At 40.6% G+C, this 19,068-nt stretch overlaps 1 long non-coding RNA gene across 1 annotated transcript in view; it reads left to right on the top strand.

Annotated features, from left to right (window-relative positions):
• The window catches only part of LOC137273646 (uncharacterized), a 37,226-nt gene extending 22,227 nt beyond the window's left edge, over window positions 1–14,999 (top strand). Inside the window, exons 2-3 of the long non-coding RNA XR_010956145.1 lie at window positions 8,214–8,351; window positions 12,966–14,999. This is a non-coding gene — a long non-coding RNA (uncharacterized lncRNA). The remainder of the gene's footprint in view (window positions 1–8,213; window positions 8,352–12,965) is intronic.
• Window positions 15,000–19,068: the final 4,069 nt, after the last annotated feature.

Raw genomic sequence — 19,068 nt, 5'->3', positions numbered from 1 at the left:
AAGGCAAAATAGTTATTTTTAATAATGGATCGCTGTAAATTAGCATTGCAATCAGATGAAGAAATCTCATATGCTTCCATAAGGCAATCGATAAGTATTCTGTTGTGTGATTGATTGAGTGGGTAGGGTTCAATTCCTTACTGAGTTTCGAGAACAGAGGACAACCGGGATTCGAAATCACCATCACAGGTTTCTGACGTGCCCAAGGGAGGCAATTCTGCACAGCGAATTGCAAGAAACTACGGAGTTTTCTTGATCCTGATCGCGTTTTAAAGCAGATTTCAGTGACTCTTTTCCTGGTTACAAGATCTTTGATATCACTTTGTAAATATATCGTGTCCAAGGTACTGCTGTTATCACTACTACTACTGCTACTGTTACTGGTACTACTACTACTGCTGCTGCTGCTACTGCTGCTACTGCTGCTACAGCTACTACTGCTGCTGAAACTACTACTACTATTAAAACTACTACGACTGCTACAACAAATACTTCTACTACCCCCACCACTACTACTACTAAACTACTACTACAGCTGCCTCAACTACCAGTGCTACTACTACTACTACTACTACTACTACTACTGTATGCATTGATTGCATTTACATCTCTCTGTCTGGTTGTCTATCTACACATGCTCTATCTATGCACTTATGATTTATCTTTTTGTCTGTCTATACACTCGTGCTCTATCCGCCTATCCCTATCTGTCTGCCTGTATATCTGACCATTCGCACTAACCATAATCTCGTTATAACACAAATGATGCCACCCACGACCCACCTTCTCTCCCTCCTTGTTGACAGAACTTCAAAACTACGTTAAGGTGGCTTGTCAAACAAGATGCTCAATTCTTGATTTCACACAGAAAGCAGGGGGATTGACTCGGTGGTGTTGCATAACAATTGATCTAAAATCAATGTACATTACAACTACGTATCACACGTGTCAAATCCAGGCTTGTGTGGCCTTGGTGACTTGGCTCTGCACACCGACGGCCCAGAGCCTCTCAGTCGATCACATCTGAAATGTGGTGGGCGGATTCGCTCCAATAAAAAGGCAGCAGTGTTTGGAATAACTTCTTCGTGCTTAATTCCTGTAGTGAGAGCCAAAGCGAAGAAATACCCTGGGTTCGTCCAATTTAACAGCGGCGCACACTCAGTGCAAAATACACGAACAGTTTTCAGGGGTAGGTTTTAGAGCAGTCTAATTTTCTGCAATTGAATTTATGCATGGCATGTTTACTTCCTATGAATTACAGTTTTCGCAGATAAACAGAATGAAAGTGCGATCTGTCTCTAAACAAATAGCTGCCTAGAATCGCCCAGCTCGATAGTAGAATGTCTGCTTATTACTATTATCAAACGTAGAGATAAGTAAAAAAAAAAGTAGAATGTTTATATTCACAAATGCATCATTCTGCAATTGATTTGATATCCACTACTTGTTTAATATTTGATATTGTCAATGTCAAAATTAAAGTTCGGTAATTGTGTTTTCAAATGAAATTTCAAAATTAACAGCTTAAACATCATCAGTTAAAGGGCATCACCGGATGGTCTGATTCTCTCGCCTCTGAGGCATCTTTTTATAGGCGTGTTGCTATGTGGCGTCAGACAGTCAACGTGTAAACTCTATGCACCTGGTTCCGTCTCTTCAGCGATTTATTGATTCAATTTTCGGTATTTTCTCTTGCACGATTATGGGTTGACAATGTATATTTTAGCTAGTTAGCATATAAGAGTGACCTTGAAGTATAGAGTACATTTCAGAAACATGTTGCCAAAGAGAAGTGATAGTGTCATTGACATTGTATGTCATGTTACCTTGAGTCTGACATGTCTACCTTGCTTCAGAAGGCATCCTGTGTGTCTTGTCAACCTCAGAAATGAAGTTCAGAAATGAATGTTCTTTATTGTTCTTAGAAACGGGTCCAATCAAGTCAAACTTGTGTCCATCCTTAAAATGCCTAAAGTAACACGAATTTGTTTTGCAAATTCCTCATTATTTGTCATTAAGCTTTGGTCCATTCAGATAAGTGTTTGGCAGCTTTTTGCCCTTTACACCAAACAGCGAATAGTAGGATATTTATGAATATAATCATGACTGGGTGTTCTCTATTTCTCGTTTCTCATTAAGCTTTTTTGTCTGTACTTACAAGCTTTATTCTTGACATATTTGATTGAATGGCCCAGTCAGATGATTTTTGATAGCCTTTTGTCCTTTGCATCAAATAGATGATAGTCGGAGGATATTTCTGAGGATAGTCAAAACTGGGTGTTCTTTTGAACTGAAGTGTTGTTGCAGAGACTGTGGTGTTTCTTTATGTCTTTTAGCCAGGTAGTCTGACCAGCTGTTGGAGTATGTGGTATCGACATCAGTTCGATAAATATACTTGCTCCGTTTCTTGAACACCTGGAGCCATTACTGACTGTCCGAGATTTCATTCATGTAATGTTCACCGCAGTCTTGCTTTTCATCCCCAGTGCAATGTATTCCAGCTGATAATCGAGACTGGTTGTTCTCTGGCTTTTGCGTTTCTGTTTTGTAACATTATGAATCTAATTATGAAGTTGAAGAAGTTGACATGCATAATGTTTAGTCTTATACTTGAATACCAACTTCTATATGCCTCACAAGAAAGTAATTAACCTTTCGTTGAACAATAGATTTCTCTCCGGTCCACACGGTTTCATAAACATGACCCAGGAGTACCAATGAATTAGCGTGTGAGTTAGTTACGACAAAAACCCATGCTTTCCTTTACAATTTATTCGCTGAATTTAATATTTTAAACGTAGCGTTGTGTTTCAGTTCAATTCATTGCGTTTACAGTTTCCCATGTAATCTTGCTTTACACTGATCATGTAACATGTTTATGTCCATTGTACTGTGACAAAATTACAAGGAAACTCAAGTACAACCGTTACAAATAACGCAACATAGGCCGAATGCATTGTTTTCATTGGGCTGTCTATCTGTTTAAACATTGATTTTCACGTTATGATATGCAACTCTTTAAATGTGAAATAGTTTTAGATTTATATGCAAGTTTTATATCTATCTTTGGTAGTCTTGGTGTTTCACTGTCCTTCGTGGGCAGATTAACTTGGTGTATTATTAATATATAACCTGGTTTAATCACTATATGGCTGAAACTCTTACCTTACTCACTCGTGTAGTATTACCACTGCAATATGTAACACACCTACTCCGTAAGCCGTGTGACTTACGACGTCACAACCCTAATGTCATAAAAGCCGTTATCGTCACAACTCTCAATTGTCGCCAAAACTCCCAGCCCATTTCTGCTCGGTATTCACATACTGAGAATTGAATATTGGCTAGAATATGAAGTTTGAAAGTGATCGTATCAGTGTTCCTTTCGGCATAACTGCACTATCAGTTGATGTATTTATTAGAAGTATTGTCATTTGCCCCTAACGGAAACGTTTACTAAGCTTCACTGTGAAATTAATGCGTTCGAAATACAGATAGGTATTAAATCCCTCTAGCGTTACAAATAACGTAGATGGGACTATTTATGGAATGAAATTGAATTTGGTTCATTGTAGTAGCTATTTCACTCATTTGTTTAACAAAAAATTTATTTCTTTTATCAACAGGCCTTTGTGGAAACTCGTGGAAATATCGTTTAGCCCTTGTTTTCATAAACGGAGACATTCTCGATCAGAATTATTAATAGATGCCAGTCTTTTTAGCTGCTTTAGTAAACCTGTCACGTCAAATATGAATAAGAGAAAAATAACGTCGTCTTCAGACACCATAGTGTTTACAAATGTTGGGGTTGGTTTTCAGCTGGAACAGACAGGAACAAATATGTTTTTTTATATCATTTGTTATTTTGCTCGGGGAAATGCACAATTATATTTTGCAGAAAATTATAAATAAATTATTACTGCTTTGAATGTCTACTTTGGTGATAAGAAATACATTAACGGACATAATTTGAGGTAAGACATTGGTTGGCAGCTATCAGTCAGAGAGGAATGTGGTAACACAAGATTTGAACTTTCGTTGTTTACTCTAAATTAATAAGAGAGTTGTAGATCATTATTCGAAGTGGCCTAGCAAATACACTCTTCGAACTAAAAGAAAGAAACGCATAAACCATATTTAGAAGTATTGTCTTAGTTTAAGAACAATTGTTTCATGTAACCTCAAAAAAGTGAATGTTCACATGTCTATAGACAAAGAGTTCGCCAACACAACAGCTGCCTTTATTGCTGTGCTTCTGTTTACAAGCGTGGACAAGATGGCGTCAGAGTCAGTACATTGTGTGACCATTGAGAGCAACTGCTGCTGCTCGACATCGTCTCGGCACAGGATGCGGAAGTCGTCGATGTCACTGTCGTGGAATTCTCTCCAACTCTTTCGGCAGTGCGATGTCCAGTTGTGGAACTGTTTTCAGTTGAGACGGGTTTTGACGCTGACATACACGTCGGTCGAGTGCATCCCATAGGTGTTCCATGGGGTTTAGATCCAGTGATCGGGCAAGACACTGACGCTACAATTTGTATGTGAGCGGACCGTGACGCGTGCTTCATGTGAAGTAGTGTTGTCATGCTGGAACAACTCTCACTGTCGGTCCAAAATCGGATACTTGTGACGTGCAAGGATTTCGTTGATGTACCAGTGCTGTAAAAATTCCCCCACAAATACCACTAAATCAGACATTTGGGAGCTGGATAATGCACCCCAGACCTAGACTGTCATCTACGAATCTGTTGACTTGATGAATGCAATTTGGAGCAAAACGTTCATTTCTCCGACGATATACATTATCAATGAACCAGCCTTGCCTCCAGTTTCTAAAGTTCTAGTTCCGGCCTCTACGACACCTCTGCAAGCGAAAGTCTCTCAATACAGGGGCGACAACTGACCTTCTTGGTCGAATCCGCAAGTCACGTAATCGATTCGCGACAGTTTGGGCCAAAAGTCTTCTCACGCCAGGGATGCGCTGTGCAGTCTCCACGGCTGTTAAAAGACGATGACACAAGTGTACAACCCAGATTTAGCGGTTCTGGGATTGGTGGTAACTTCTCCACTGGTGGTAGGACGGTCGCTTTTCGCTTCTCAAATGGTTTTGGACAGATTTTGACCAAAAGCCAGATATGGTGCTCTGATGAACATCCAAATGCCAGACAACTGCAAACTTCAACTTCCCAGCTTCAAGGCGGCCAATGCCGATGTTTCGATTGGTGGCACTCAACTGTGACATGAGGATTTCCTGTTGTCCAGATAAAAACGAATGAGACACTTAAACACAACGTTTGCCGTTTATATAGTGATGAATACCGCGTGACGTTTCGCTCACTTGTACGTGGATTATCTTCAGCATGTTTTCCCCGTGACGTTTTTGCGACAACACAAGAACAAAAGGTTAAATTTGCCGCGTTATGGCGCTGAAGCTGTTTACAATCCAATATTGTCAAATAGTTTCAAAATCACCTGAGCGTTTCTTTCTTTTTTACATGTATTAATGTGTGTATACTATTTTCACACAAGTTATGAGGGTATTAATGTTTAAGAAAGAGAGTGCATAATTTGATCTCCATTTCATTAATCTCCATGTTGAGTATAACTTGCCCATTATACAAAAATCTTTACACTAGTTCATTTTTCAGTATTCGAAAGGTTAAGCAGTTATGTAAATGTCGGTTTAGAGCTGACAAGAAAAGGCTTACGGTACATTTTTTTTACATTCTCCAACCATGTGGTATCGGACGTGTCGCGGATGACACCCACTGATTATTGTTTAAAATCGCTAAGATATAACTGTATGGTTAAATTGATTTGAATTGAATTCACCGATCCCTTGGACAGGTCGATAGAGCAACACTTTGGTAATACCAAAACGATGTCAAAGGTGAGCAGGTTTTGGCAACATTCCAGAAATTTCACAGAGGGGTACAGAAATGGACGTCACTCATTGCGCCCATCTGAGGAATCGAACCTAAGTCTTCGGCGTGACGTGCTAACGCTATAACCGCTACTCCACCACCCTCAGAGGTTTGTGCCCGATTTGTTCCAACTGACAAAATGAAGGTTTCCCTGTCTTCCCCCTTGTTGTCAAATACTAGTAATCAAATACTAGTACTAGTAATCAAATATAATAGCTAGCCAGATGATGTTTATTTCAGGCAAGTGAAAGGGAACAGGATCTACACAACATAACAACAACAAATAATTGTTCAGGTCTATACGTGACAGGCCCATGAATGATTTGACATACGTGAACATTGCCGTTATGATTTATCTGGGTTCCTCAATCCGCTCCATTATATATAATGATCACTGCTTGTTACAGTTGTCGGGGTGGTTGGAAGCTTAGTGGTTAAAGCGTTCGCTCGTCACGCCGAAGACCCGGTTTCGATTCCCTACATGGGTACAATGTGTGAAGCCCATTTCTGGTGTACCCTGCTGTGATATTGCTGGAATATTGCTAACTTGGGGAGAACCAAACTCACTTACTGTTATGTATGTCACAGTCACCATACTTCTACTACTTACAAATCTGTTACAACTTTCTGAATTTATTCTGCCGCACTCAGCAATGTTCAAGCTATTTGGCGGCACTCTGTAAATGATCGAATCTGGACCAGAAATCAACAGCACGAGTATCGGTACACGTAACGATGACATATGTCAACCAAGTCGTAAGCCTGACACCTGAACTGGCTTCCGTTCTGCATTAGATCCGTGACGACTTACTGAAGGAATCTGCTAAATCTGTGTATCACATATTTTTAGACCACAAAACTACCCATCAGAACCTACTAAATCTGTGCAGCAGATATATTTCAGTCCACAGAGTCTACCCATCAGAACCTGCTAAATCTGTGTATCACACATTTCAGCCCATTGAATATGTCCAATGGTGGGTGCTACATGTTGAAGCATTTTTGTAACAGCTTTGGCTGTGTAAATGAAATAAATAAATGTTTCTCGGGCACATTTCTTTAAAAAATGACGATGGCGGTAGGACGTTTTTTCATTCTTTAAATAGAAAACACGTGACGAGGGAGGAACACATTTATATCTTTTTTCTCTCGCAGAAATACAACTTGGGAAGTTTAGCCCGTGTTAATGAGTTGTACATTCAGTCACATTCTTTCTCATAGACACGCATTATCATGGTGAACAAATGGATGATCGGGACGCGGCAATAAAAAATTATTACGCGCATAAATAGATGTGACTCGCCGATGCCCGAGAAACATTTCCCTTTTGTATTTAGCCTGGCTGAATTTATGCACCAGCCTGCTCAATCTTTACATTACATATGCTACAGACTACTCAAACGGTGGTGCATCTGGGTGCCGATCCACAATACGTTCGTAAGGCTCTACGAGTCTACGATAAACTGTAGAGTTAGGACAGGTCTTAACGTTACGAATGCTTTGTGTATCGGACCCTGTTTCAATCTCTGAAGAGCCTTTGTGGCATAAGCTGCATCATGCTGTGATTGACGTCCAACTGCATCTGTTACATCAGTTCCCGTTTGCTGCAGTTGTTTCATACATGTTACATCCTGCTGAATGTGAAATTCTTGCAGCTTGATAAATCTCTATGCTACATTTGTTACAGGCTGCTGTTGTATCTATTACAGCTATCCAAATATATCTGTTGAATTCATTACAGCTTGTTACAACTGATGAATGTACGATAATTTGTTACAGCCTGATTTTGTATGTTATGTTTTGTATGTATCTGTTACAGTCTCCTAATTATATATGTTACCGTCCTTTCAGCTTCATACAGCTGCTGAATATAGGCGTTAATTCGGTTACAGCCTTTGAATTTACTTGTTACATATGTCATTGCCTTTCAATTATACTGTTTCGTTTCAACTTCCTAAACCTTCTTTGACAGGCATTTTAGAAGTTGTAAAGGAGAAGGAAAGCTAAGTTCTGTGGATAGTCAACTTCTATATTGCAATGAATGCGACATTTCTTCGTAGGTACTACAAAGGTACTATCGAGCAAGTGATACGAAGGGTGTATCACTATGCACGTATGTATATATTCTCCTTGTTTCAACCCTTTGTATCACTTGCATCACTTTGTATCACTTTGTCGCCATGGAAATCACTGTTACATAATGTAATATGTACAATGTTATCATAGTCTGCTGAATGTCCACGTTACGTCTGTTACAATCTGTTGATTGTATCTGTTAATCTGTTACAGCCTGCAGTATGTTGAGAGAGACGTTGGTGGCGTTGGTACTGATGCTGGGCCTGACTCACGCCGCCGCTCAACACCGGAAGCGCGCAATGGAACATTTTGGACATGCGCTTTGGGGCGACATGTATGTCCGGTCTAAAGGTGAACTAGTTTCCTTGTTGGCGTCATTAGGTACTGAAAGCGATCTGCCCCTAATAATCAAGACTGATGCCGCCGGTTATTGCTGGGCAGAAAAAACATTACATGATGTAGAAATATGTTTCAGAAGACCTTGGTCCAGCATTGAAACCAGGCTGCAGGTTACACAACCTGAGGTATTTATCAGCAAGCAATAGGATAACGCCCCTACACCACTTTTGTCGATATTCCATCAAGATCACTACAGGGGACATTGGAAATGGGCTTCACACATGGTACCCATGTGGGGAATCGAACCCGGATTCCCGGGTGACGAGCGAACGCCTTAATCCATAGGTTACTCCACCGCCCCTAGTAACAGTCGTACCTTGTTACCCGGCTTGACCCGTAGTAAAATTATATATAGTCGGCTTGACCCGTAGCAAGGATCATCAAGTTAGAGTGGGTGAGTGAATTTAGTTTTACGCCGCTTCAGCAATAGTCAAGCAATATCACGTCGGACTCTAGAAATGGACTTCACACATTCAAAAAAGGGGTGTCGAACCCCTGACGAACGAACGCTATCCCAAAGTCCATAATCAAGTTGGAAGGTATGTGTCTGAGACATATTCGCTGTTTTGTGCCTCACAACATGTAGCCGATATTGCATGCGATCCAAGAGGCTGAGGAGTTACATCCACGTTCGATTCCCTATCGACATGTGTAAAGTAAGCCAAGCTCATTTCTAGAATAGGGGCCATCAACCTAAAAACTCACATACTGCTCTAAAATAATGGGGCAGTGGGATAGCTTTGCTTGTCACGCCAAAGACCGGCATGGATGCAGTCGGTCAAGACCTTTTGTGTCCCGCGCCGTGATATTGCTGGAATATTGCTAGACGCGGCGTAAAACTAAACTCACTGACATTCACGAAAACTATGACGGCGGTTCTGTACAAAGCGAGTGAAATCGCGCTGCGTCCAAGCAAAAACAATATCCCTGTTAGTTACTGTTCAAACAGCGGTAGACAGCTCTGTTGAGTCATGTGATCAGGGCAAGCTGTATATAGTGCATTATAAAACGATTAGTTATATTTTGAGACGCAAACACGTCACTGTCATAACCAGATTACAAAATCCTGCAAATCTGAACAGCCAGTAGGATGCTGTCAGTGAATTCATCAAGCAGGATCAGAATCTCGTTGTCTTGATAGATTACAGATTATACGCTGGGATGGCATGCTGTCTATTTGTGGACTGAGAGGGTAATAACGTTTACCGCTTGCCTGAATCTCCCAACAATCCCGAGGCGATGTTATTTCCGCGATCGTTCAAGTGGTTTAAACGCCGAGCAAGTCGTAAAACCTCGACTGTTTCCGTGCTCGTCTCTGCTGTGTTGCTGAACGTGAGGAAGGTGATCAACCGAATAACTAGTGCAAAAACATACATTAGGTTTGTTTCCCTTTACATTTAAGCTGACGGGAAACGGGACTAATCGGAACTCTTTATTGTGATATTGTAATAGTCTAATAACATACGTTCAACCTTAATCAATGCAAAACACAGCAAGGCAGAAAGTGATAACGTTCATGGCATCTTTGTTAAAAAGAAACTGCGAAAAATGTTTGAAACTTCGGGTAGGCGAAACGTGTGCAAACAGCGCATATGGATGATGGCAGCGTATATCAGTGATAGCAAAACATCACGAATCCAACCACAGACACCCGAAGACTGCTCTCGAAGTGAGCTGAACGTTTTGTCAGCATTGGTAGAACTGACCCCGTGTTGCTGCAACTAATAGCATGAAACCTAACAGACAGACCTTGCAGACACCAGAGAGGCAAAAAACAGACAGACCTTGGCTAACTACGCCCGCTGAAGACAGGTACTTGCGTACTTTACATCAGCGCAATCGATTCTTGAACAGGATAGAAAAGGATGCTCTCGGCCTCGTACTTAGTTCACTGACATTGGTCAGGGGACTGAGGGTTGAATTGATTCGTACTTACACACCTCACTGAGATTACACCATAGTCGTCAGAGATAAACCGGCTGTACGTGTCGGTGGCAGCGACGTGACTGGCAGAGGGACGCCTCCACTGATCATCCGCTTGTCTTCTGAGGTGATGGAATACAACGTGTTTACCATCAAAGGACAGCGAAAGTTGTGCCGTATGGTAGTAAGGGGAGTGTTGAAAAGTAGAAAGCTCAGATTACTTGAATGACATTCTTTGTCAAATTGTCCCACCGTTTTTGCAACAGCTGCCACGTGACGTCTTTTCGTATAACTACACCAGACCCCTGCCGCTTAGATAGCCCCAAGGCTTACATAGAACTTCCTTGCCACCAACAACGCCAACGTGCACCACAGACGCAGGAGGGTTTTCGAGGGTCTTGTAGTGCTAGGTGCTCAAACATGCTATTAACGTGACAAGTCATCGTTTTTATTTGTGTGGTCATTGCTATAACAGTAATAGCTTGTGTTTGCTGCCCCTCTTGGACATCGTTCAGCGTGCATATATGCAATATAAAATGTCTGGGAAATTTTACCTTATTGCATTTGCGTTAGATGTCTGAGATTAGCATGCAGAGTCGCGTCCCTTTGCAAACATAATTATGATCGAGCGACTGACCGTTTCAGCCAAAGAGCGATGATCGTTTAGAATCCTAGATCCGACCCAAACCGATTGTAATTTCTGAGCCAGCACCGCACAAGTGCTCGTGGGCAATTGTTAGGGCTTGCTTGACCACTTCTCAAAGCGGCGTTCATCAACTCACTCACATCAGTATTGATAAACGTCTGGTGGTTTCTGAAAATGTAACCCGTGTGTGTCCTTTCGACCCTTGAGGGTGGTGGGGTAGCCTAATAGTTCAAGCGTTCGCTAATTACGCCCAAGACCAAACTCTCGTCAGCCGAAGATCTCGTAACTTTTCTCGTAGCATTCTCGTGTTACAGTATAGGAGGTAGGAATGTTACGAGAAAAGGTACGAGATCTTAGGCTTACGAATTTTTTTTTAAACGGGGCGCTGGGTTCGATTCCCCACATGGGTATAATGTGTGAAGTCCATTTCTGGTGTCCCCTGTCGTGATATTGCTGGAATATTGCCGAAAACTAAACTCACTCGCAATACGTGAAACCCACTTCTGGTCCCCATTTCACGAAACAAACTTAAGTTTGAGATTTGACGTAAGCTTTTACTCAAATTTGAGAAAGCGCAGGAAAATACATTTCCCAGCATGAACTGAAATCAATATTTAACTCAAATGTAAATAGTAGATACTTTGAGTTGGTATATATAGTATTTAAATTGCCTGGGCGTCGTTTTATTTTACAAATGCAGTTGAGTTAAAAATTCAACTGTCTCAAAATATCAAACTCAAATGATAAGTTGTTCGGGGCCTTGTGTCCACCGCGGTGATACTACTAAAATTAAACTCACTCACTATAAAAGGGAGTCATCTGTAATGAATATCATCTCACCCCTTCAAGCATTTCCACTTAATTTCACGCTGTTGGTGTGGAATTAGTTGTGGAATAATCACCAACTAACATGAACAACTCATCAATGTCATATAGCTAAATGGATTATATGAGACTAATCACATGGCGCGTGGGTGTCAGGCAACTTAACGCACGCACACAACACATCGAGGTTATGTCAATGGAAATTTAGGCTTAAGTGCTAATTTTGTCACGAAGCTAATTGGGGAATTCGGTAACTTAAACACGGCATGAAAACGACTAAACTTGGACCAGGAACTGCGGTCGCTGCACTTTTAAGGGGGTTGTTTGGCCTGTCTGTCGTGTGAGTGCATATTGTTTACGCAGGTGCCCCAGGCAGCAATTCCTGCACCCGCGAGTGAGTGAGTGAGTGAGTTTAGTTTTATCCCGCACTCAGCAATATTCCAGTTATGTAGTGGCGGTCAGTATATAATCGAGCCTAGACTAGACAATCCAGTAATCAACAGCATGAGCATCGGTGTTTGCAACTGAGATACAATGACGTGTGTAAAGGCCTGACCACTGTTTCAGTTTAGGAAAATGACGAAAGTCTTTGGGCTACATTTCATTTTATGAATATGTTTTATGAACAATATTTTTCTGTACATTATGTTCAGTTCGGGGACTAGATTTTACATTAGCCTACTACTGTAGTCATTGCCTGCTTCAGTGAAGCCCAAGCGATGCGAACCAGGTAAAGCAGTGTTAAGTCTGAGTGTTGAGGTGTATACTTTATTTAGTCCGTCAAATTAGTCTGAGTAATCAAGAATTGGGAAGTTTATGCTTCTAACGATTGTTTACAACGTCATTCAAAATGATGACGTCTATTTTCATGGACCCGTGAAGGTCAGGGATAGAATAGGCCTTCAGCAACCCATGCTTGCTATAAAAGGCTACTATGCTTGTCGTAAGAGGCGACTAACGGGATCGGGTGGCCAGATTCGCTGACACATGCCATCGTTGACACATGCCATCGGCTCTCAGTTGCGCAAATATATGCTCATGCAGTTGATCACTGGATGGTCTGGTTCAGACTCGATTATTTACAGACCGCCGCCATATAGCTGGAATATTGTTGAGTGCGGCGTAAAGCTAAACTCACTCACTCACTCACTCACTCTATTTTTATGTTTCAGATATGTTCCATAGACCGAGACAACGGTCAGAGATTGTCGCCCCTCACCGCTCTTCTTTCAAGGAGTTACATAAAGACATTGAGCGTTTGACACGCATGCGCAAGTCAAACAATAGCTCCGGAAGTGGCAGCTGGTTACGTAAACTGGTTCTCATGCGTGCGCTGATGAATCAACCTGTGATTCAAAAACGACTTGAATTGAACTGTGATACAACCCGCATTACCATTCAAATAATACTGGAGTATCTGAGGAGCGGAAGAATATGTGGGTTTAGGGTAACAACAGTGCGTTTCGGACTGGGCGGGAGGAGGTAGACCGGAGGTACTATGTAGCATTGTCGAAAGCCAGCCGGATCAGATCAAAGAGTTACCTGGGACGCGCGAATATCGTTGAACTATTCAGTGAAACCTCGTTTATCCGACAAAATACCGAATTCTGTCTATTATGTTTGGAACATAAATATAACGCTACTATATAACATGACCCCGAGTTGAGATTCGTTTATCAGGAGTGTCTCAAATGGCGGATTAACGACGTTTCACTGTAACTATTTCATTGGTTCTACTGCTTCTCCAGTAACATGGGAACGATGAACATAGGAACGATGCAGTAGTCATAGAAATTGCAGCGTGAGACTTTTGTCCGCATCTCTCCTTGTGTGTAGTCAGTGTTATGAGGGCGGCGTGTCTTATGAGGCACAGGAAGCCTATCCCAGAGAAAGTAATGCTGATGACAACAATTATAAGTCAGTGAATGTGCATTCGTCGCTAGAGGGAGCTGCGGACACATGAGTTGGCCGCCAGAAGGCACTGTGGAGCCGAGGAACACAATCAGTGGGAATCTTTTGAACGCTCTTCTTGAAGAACCTGAATAGCTGCTCAAGAAGACAAATAGATGCCCCTGCATCAAAAGTGTGGATATGTTTTGTTGTTTGTGAAATTACAGTGTGACATTTGTGGTAATACGAACCTTTCGGCTTGAAGGCAACACAGCAATGTACATAGTTAGACCGTATTGTTATTTCAGTGATAGCTTGCTAGTTCAGAAACCTCGCTGGTTATGGTCACCCTCCGAATACTGCTGAGTAGGCTGTCATACACATATATGGACCTATATTAATTTGAAATATTTGAGTAAACGAATGATCTACGATTTGGCTCCGGATTGACGGGGTTCCATTGTTTCTTATAAATGAGACATCTATCCGGTTTCTAGAACATTGGCCAACATGACCTAAAGGGGCATGTGCGCTACAGAAATAAGGCTAGTCATTGTAATCAGCAAATTGTGGCAAAATCGTTGTCTATGATAACGGTATTAACAGCCAGGTTTGCATATTTAGTAGAAATCGTGAGTGAATGTTGATTCAGACTTGTTGGTTTGCCAGTTTGGCGAACTTTAATATACCTTTAAACCCCTAATATTTACGAACCGTCTTCAATTATATTTTGTTTTGTTTATAGAGCTATAAACATTATAATCCAGGGTTCAAATGACGTAAAACGAACTTGTTCGTCTGTAAATCCATAATCGCAAATCTTATAAATTCTTGATGAAACTTGATAGATTAATTTTGTAATCAATAATAGTTAACTCTTTAAGAAAACCACAGTGATGTCGTTTATCGCAATAATTTAACATATGTCCCACCAATTCTAGTATAGGCCAATCGCAAAACTGCAGACCATAGTGGTTGAATGCCATTGATTTTGGAAACCTTTACACAAAAACAATATGTTTGTTATCAGTCAGAAGCTACGGAATCACCTTAATATATAATTTTTTATTTATGAGTGTACCAATCGAATGAGGAAATGGTAAATTTAGATCATCAAACGTGAAATGAATTGCAAATTATTAGTACAAACTTATACCCCTGCGAAATTATGGCTTTAAAAACAGGTCCGCTTTACGTATGTCTTAGGCTTGCTGTAAACTGTTTTAGATGTTAGTCAGTTGTTTTGTCTCTTGTTTTGACGATCGCTCACAATCGATTGGCGTTTCTTTTATAAGAATAAAGTGGTCTCTAACGTATGGTCGTGTTTCTGTTGTTTGCTGAGTGTTTAGCAAGTCCAAAACGAGGGCGGTCAAGACTGGATCGTATATTGATTTCTGGTTCCTAAATGCAAATTTTTCTATTCTTAGTACAGCCATGGTCGTGTTTCTGTAGGTATCTGAAACCTATATGAGATATTGACCTATAAAGACTTTTGTTTTTTATGTCAATATTGTTGAGGGGTTTGCCGTACTGTTCGTATTATCATAAGAATGGTTTACGCGATGGTGAAGAAGCAAGCTATTTTGGATCTTTTTGTTCTTGGTTGGTCTTGAGATGTTACAAAATCTGTATTATAACGGACGAATATCTGCTGGGCTGCAAGTAGGCGAGATCAAATTGATTCTGGATTCACTACTCTTACATCCTTGATCATTCATTAACACGGATTACATATACTCAAAAACAAAAGAAACGCAGCTTTGTTTTTTTTTGTAGAGTTTCAAATAGAAGACATACACATGAACGCTTACTTTTATGAGATTTCACTTTGTCGAAACTTGCTTTCCTTTTGCTGTTAAGTATACATCTCCTGTGATGACTGTCCGGAAGTGACGACATCGCCTATTCATCTTTTTCGATAACTTTGTATAGTTTGATGGGTGTTTCAAGGTCGTAATACATCGAACTGAAAAATGAAGCTTTGATAGTAAACACATGTAGATCCGGAGTATTTATCAGACTGTAGCTATTATTCCTTGAACAGGCGAGGATGCAGAGAGTTCAGCTTCTGTCTGTATCGGGCATTGCTATCCTTCAAACTCCATCGGCAGGCGGAATAAAATGACACACCAATCGACAAGACTAGGATGTTACGGATATGTAACTTTAAAGGGCTAAATCCGTAAGTGGGCAATATGGGAGATTTCAAATTCCTTCCTATTACAGCCCTTGATTTTGGTTATCATACCAAGTTTTCATGTTTTATTTTTGTTGTTGCTCTATATTTCTTTTTCATTTTCATAAAGTAGTAAACGTACAAAAAATCCAATTTGGTTAGGTGATTACCTATATACATGCTATATTAATCAAGCAAAGCTGGGATTCGAGCACACGTTATATGTATCCAGGCACGGCAAAAAGCCGTAACTTTGTACACACTTCGCGGTGTCCTAGATGACCGAACTACCTGTTCCCCTTGGTCCGCTTGCACACAGCGACCACAGCCGTGCAACAAACTCCCATTCTTAGGTGAGTGAAATTTTATGCCACCTGTTGCAATATTCCAGAAATATCACAGCGGATGACACTAGAAATAGGCTTCACACATTCTACCTATGCTGAGACTCGAACCCGAATCTTCGGCGTGACGAATTAATGCTTTAACCACTAGGCTACCCCACCTCCCGACATTGTTCAAGAAGATTCAGGATGTAAAAACAGGGTGAAAAAACCCAGTTCTAAACTGCAACACGAGCACCAATTAACACACGACACAGAAACACCTTATAATGATGACCAGTACCAATTAAGGTAATGTTTATGGCCTTGGAAGTTAATCCTGAAGTCCAGTCATTGCGGCAGTATTTACGATGGCGTATACTGAACATCATTATCCTTCCTGTAAACCCAAGGGACATTACTTATTGTGTATGTTTCAATCCTGGTCTAGTCGCCTGATTTCACAGCGGAACCGTGGACTCCAATAACTATAATTACTTAGTTGACATTTAACATTTGAATAGCATACAACCTGGTATCTGTAGGTGTCATTATTCTCACAAACAGTGCGAAGCTAGTTATTTTACAGTGATGTTAACATACATAGGTCAATGTTTATTTGCATGGGTCAGCATGAGTTGGTGTGGCATATCGACCTACAGGCGGTCATTATTTAAGAAATAAATGCTACGCTGCTAAACAGATTGTTATATTCTTTTGCAATCAAATATACTTTCCCTGAAGTGAGTGATATTAGTTTTACGCCGCTTTTAGCAATATTCCAGCAATAACATGCGAGGGACACCAGAAAAATCCCTGAAGCATTTATCTTTGATATAATAATCGACAAAAATACCGGTTTACTACGCCTCGGTGTTTTTTTTTATATATCTTTAAAAAAAACAATTAAAAGAAACTAAATCACGCTAATGTACGCTTGAAAATTTGAGAACTAAGACTCTCAGGTCGACTGTGTCACTACAAAGACGTTAGTGCACCATTCAACTGTATGGAACAACTGTCGACATGTTGACGAAGCTACCGACAGATTAGCAAAAGCAAACTGAGTATGAAAAATACGTTTACTAGTGGGCGATGTGATCAATTTGAAAAAAAAGATCAAACAAGAACAAGGCAGTTTTTTAAAAGAAATATATGTTATGTTAGTGCGAGGTTATGAGTTTGAAAAACAGGAGATTAAAAAGAATACGGACTCGTTGGTATAAATCAAAGCCATGATTAGGTACACACAAGGTCGCAATTATTTAGGCGACTGACTTAGTCTAGGCAATCTAAAAATGACTCGATTGTTGTCGAAGATGAAAAACTGGCTTTTCTCACTATGGGTGTGACTGGCCGTTTCAAGTTCGAACATGTAGTAATCGGATCCTGAGACGGTTAAGGGCTGCAACCTTTCATACGACTGGCATATGTAAACCTGATTCATCTTATTCCGGTTCGTCTGTTTCCTTAAAAGAGGGGGTGACTAGGCATTGGACGTTTTAAGTTCTAACATTACTAGCCGACGTCCCTGTTCACACCATTCGGAACGACTTGAAACATTCAGGAATTCAGAAACTTTGAAACTATACACGGTGCTAATTCAACACCGCCAGGACAGAATCAACAAAATAATCCCCCAGGAAATAGTCAAATTTCATTTTTAATTCATTCAAAGCAGTGATCGGGAGCATGTGCTTCAATGTCAGTCAACGTCAACGTCAATGTCAAGGTCAACGTCAACGTTATCATGGTCGTATGCAGTCGTAACGTTTAAGAGGTGATTGGGTGGACTAGTTGTTGAAGCGACCGCCTGTCACGCCGAAGGTCCAGGTTCTATGCTCCAAATGGGAACAAGGTGTATAGCCTTGACTGTGAAGATGCGGACTAGAACTGGTCTTCATCAAGCCATGGTTGTCGTTAGACGTGGCTAACAAGCTGTAGATGGAGTATCATTTGCTGTAAGTTTGTCGTAGACAATTCTATTGACAATATTTTAGAAAGTAGCTCTCGAAGCGTTGAGTTAAGTGAGAGGTTTGAGTACTTACGTGATGAGATAAAAGAGTATTGTTCCAAGATTTGGGAATATTAACGTGGAGAGATTTGGTGCAAATGAAGATCATTGAAACAAATATTTCTTTTTTTTTTCACTCATAACAAGCAGGCCTCCATACTTCATGTATAAAACAGGATGAACTATCCATTGATTGTACAGGATGTGTACAAAGTAGAACGAATTATTGCTTGTAAGAGCAATGTTTTGGTTAAATTTAATTCCAAATGGAAACCTTGAAAAATGTATAAGAAATTGTATCATACATGGACATGACAAACATTTTCTGAGCGCTTCACATTAATGCTCTCTATTGGTAAATGTAATCAGCTGTACACCTGCTGAACTGAACTGAACGAAAGAAAGAAAGGAAAAAAACGGAAAAAAAACGAAAAAACAAAACATATTTACAAGCCATCGTCATAAATCTTGCGTTTTGATGAGCGTTGCGTAAACAACACTTTAAACAAACAGATCCATGCTGGAATCGATCACAGGCTTTCGGAATCTTGAAATTAGGACCCTTTAAGATCCGGTTTAGAATTTCAGTATAGTTTTCAGTATGAGGCGACTGACTATAACTGATCAGGCTAGCTCACTTGATTGACACATGTTGACACATAATCCCAGTTGCGTAGATCGATGCTCATGTTGTTGATCACTGGATTGTCTGGTCCAGACTCGATTATTACAAACCGTCGACATATAGCTTGAATATTGCTGCGTGTGGCGTTAAACAACCAACCAGCCCCATCATCTTGAAATTAGGAGAAAGAGAACAGGGTTGTTCGTGTATTTGTGAGGAGCTTCACTAGCAACTATCATTCACTGTG

The sequence above is a fragment of the Haliotis asinina genome, chromosome 2 (assembly GCF_037392515.1).
Source record: "Haliotis asinina isolate JCU_RB_2024 chromosome 2, JCU_Hal_asi_v2, whole genome shotgun sequence".
Classification (NCBI taxonomy): domain Eukaryota; kingdom Metazoa; phylum Mollusca; class Gastropoda; order Lepetellida; family Haliotidae; genus Haliotis; species Haliotis asinina.
Note: the sequence above shows the minus strand (reverse complement) of the source record. Positions and strands in the feature narration are given on the sequence as shown.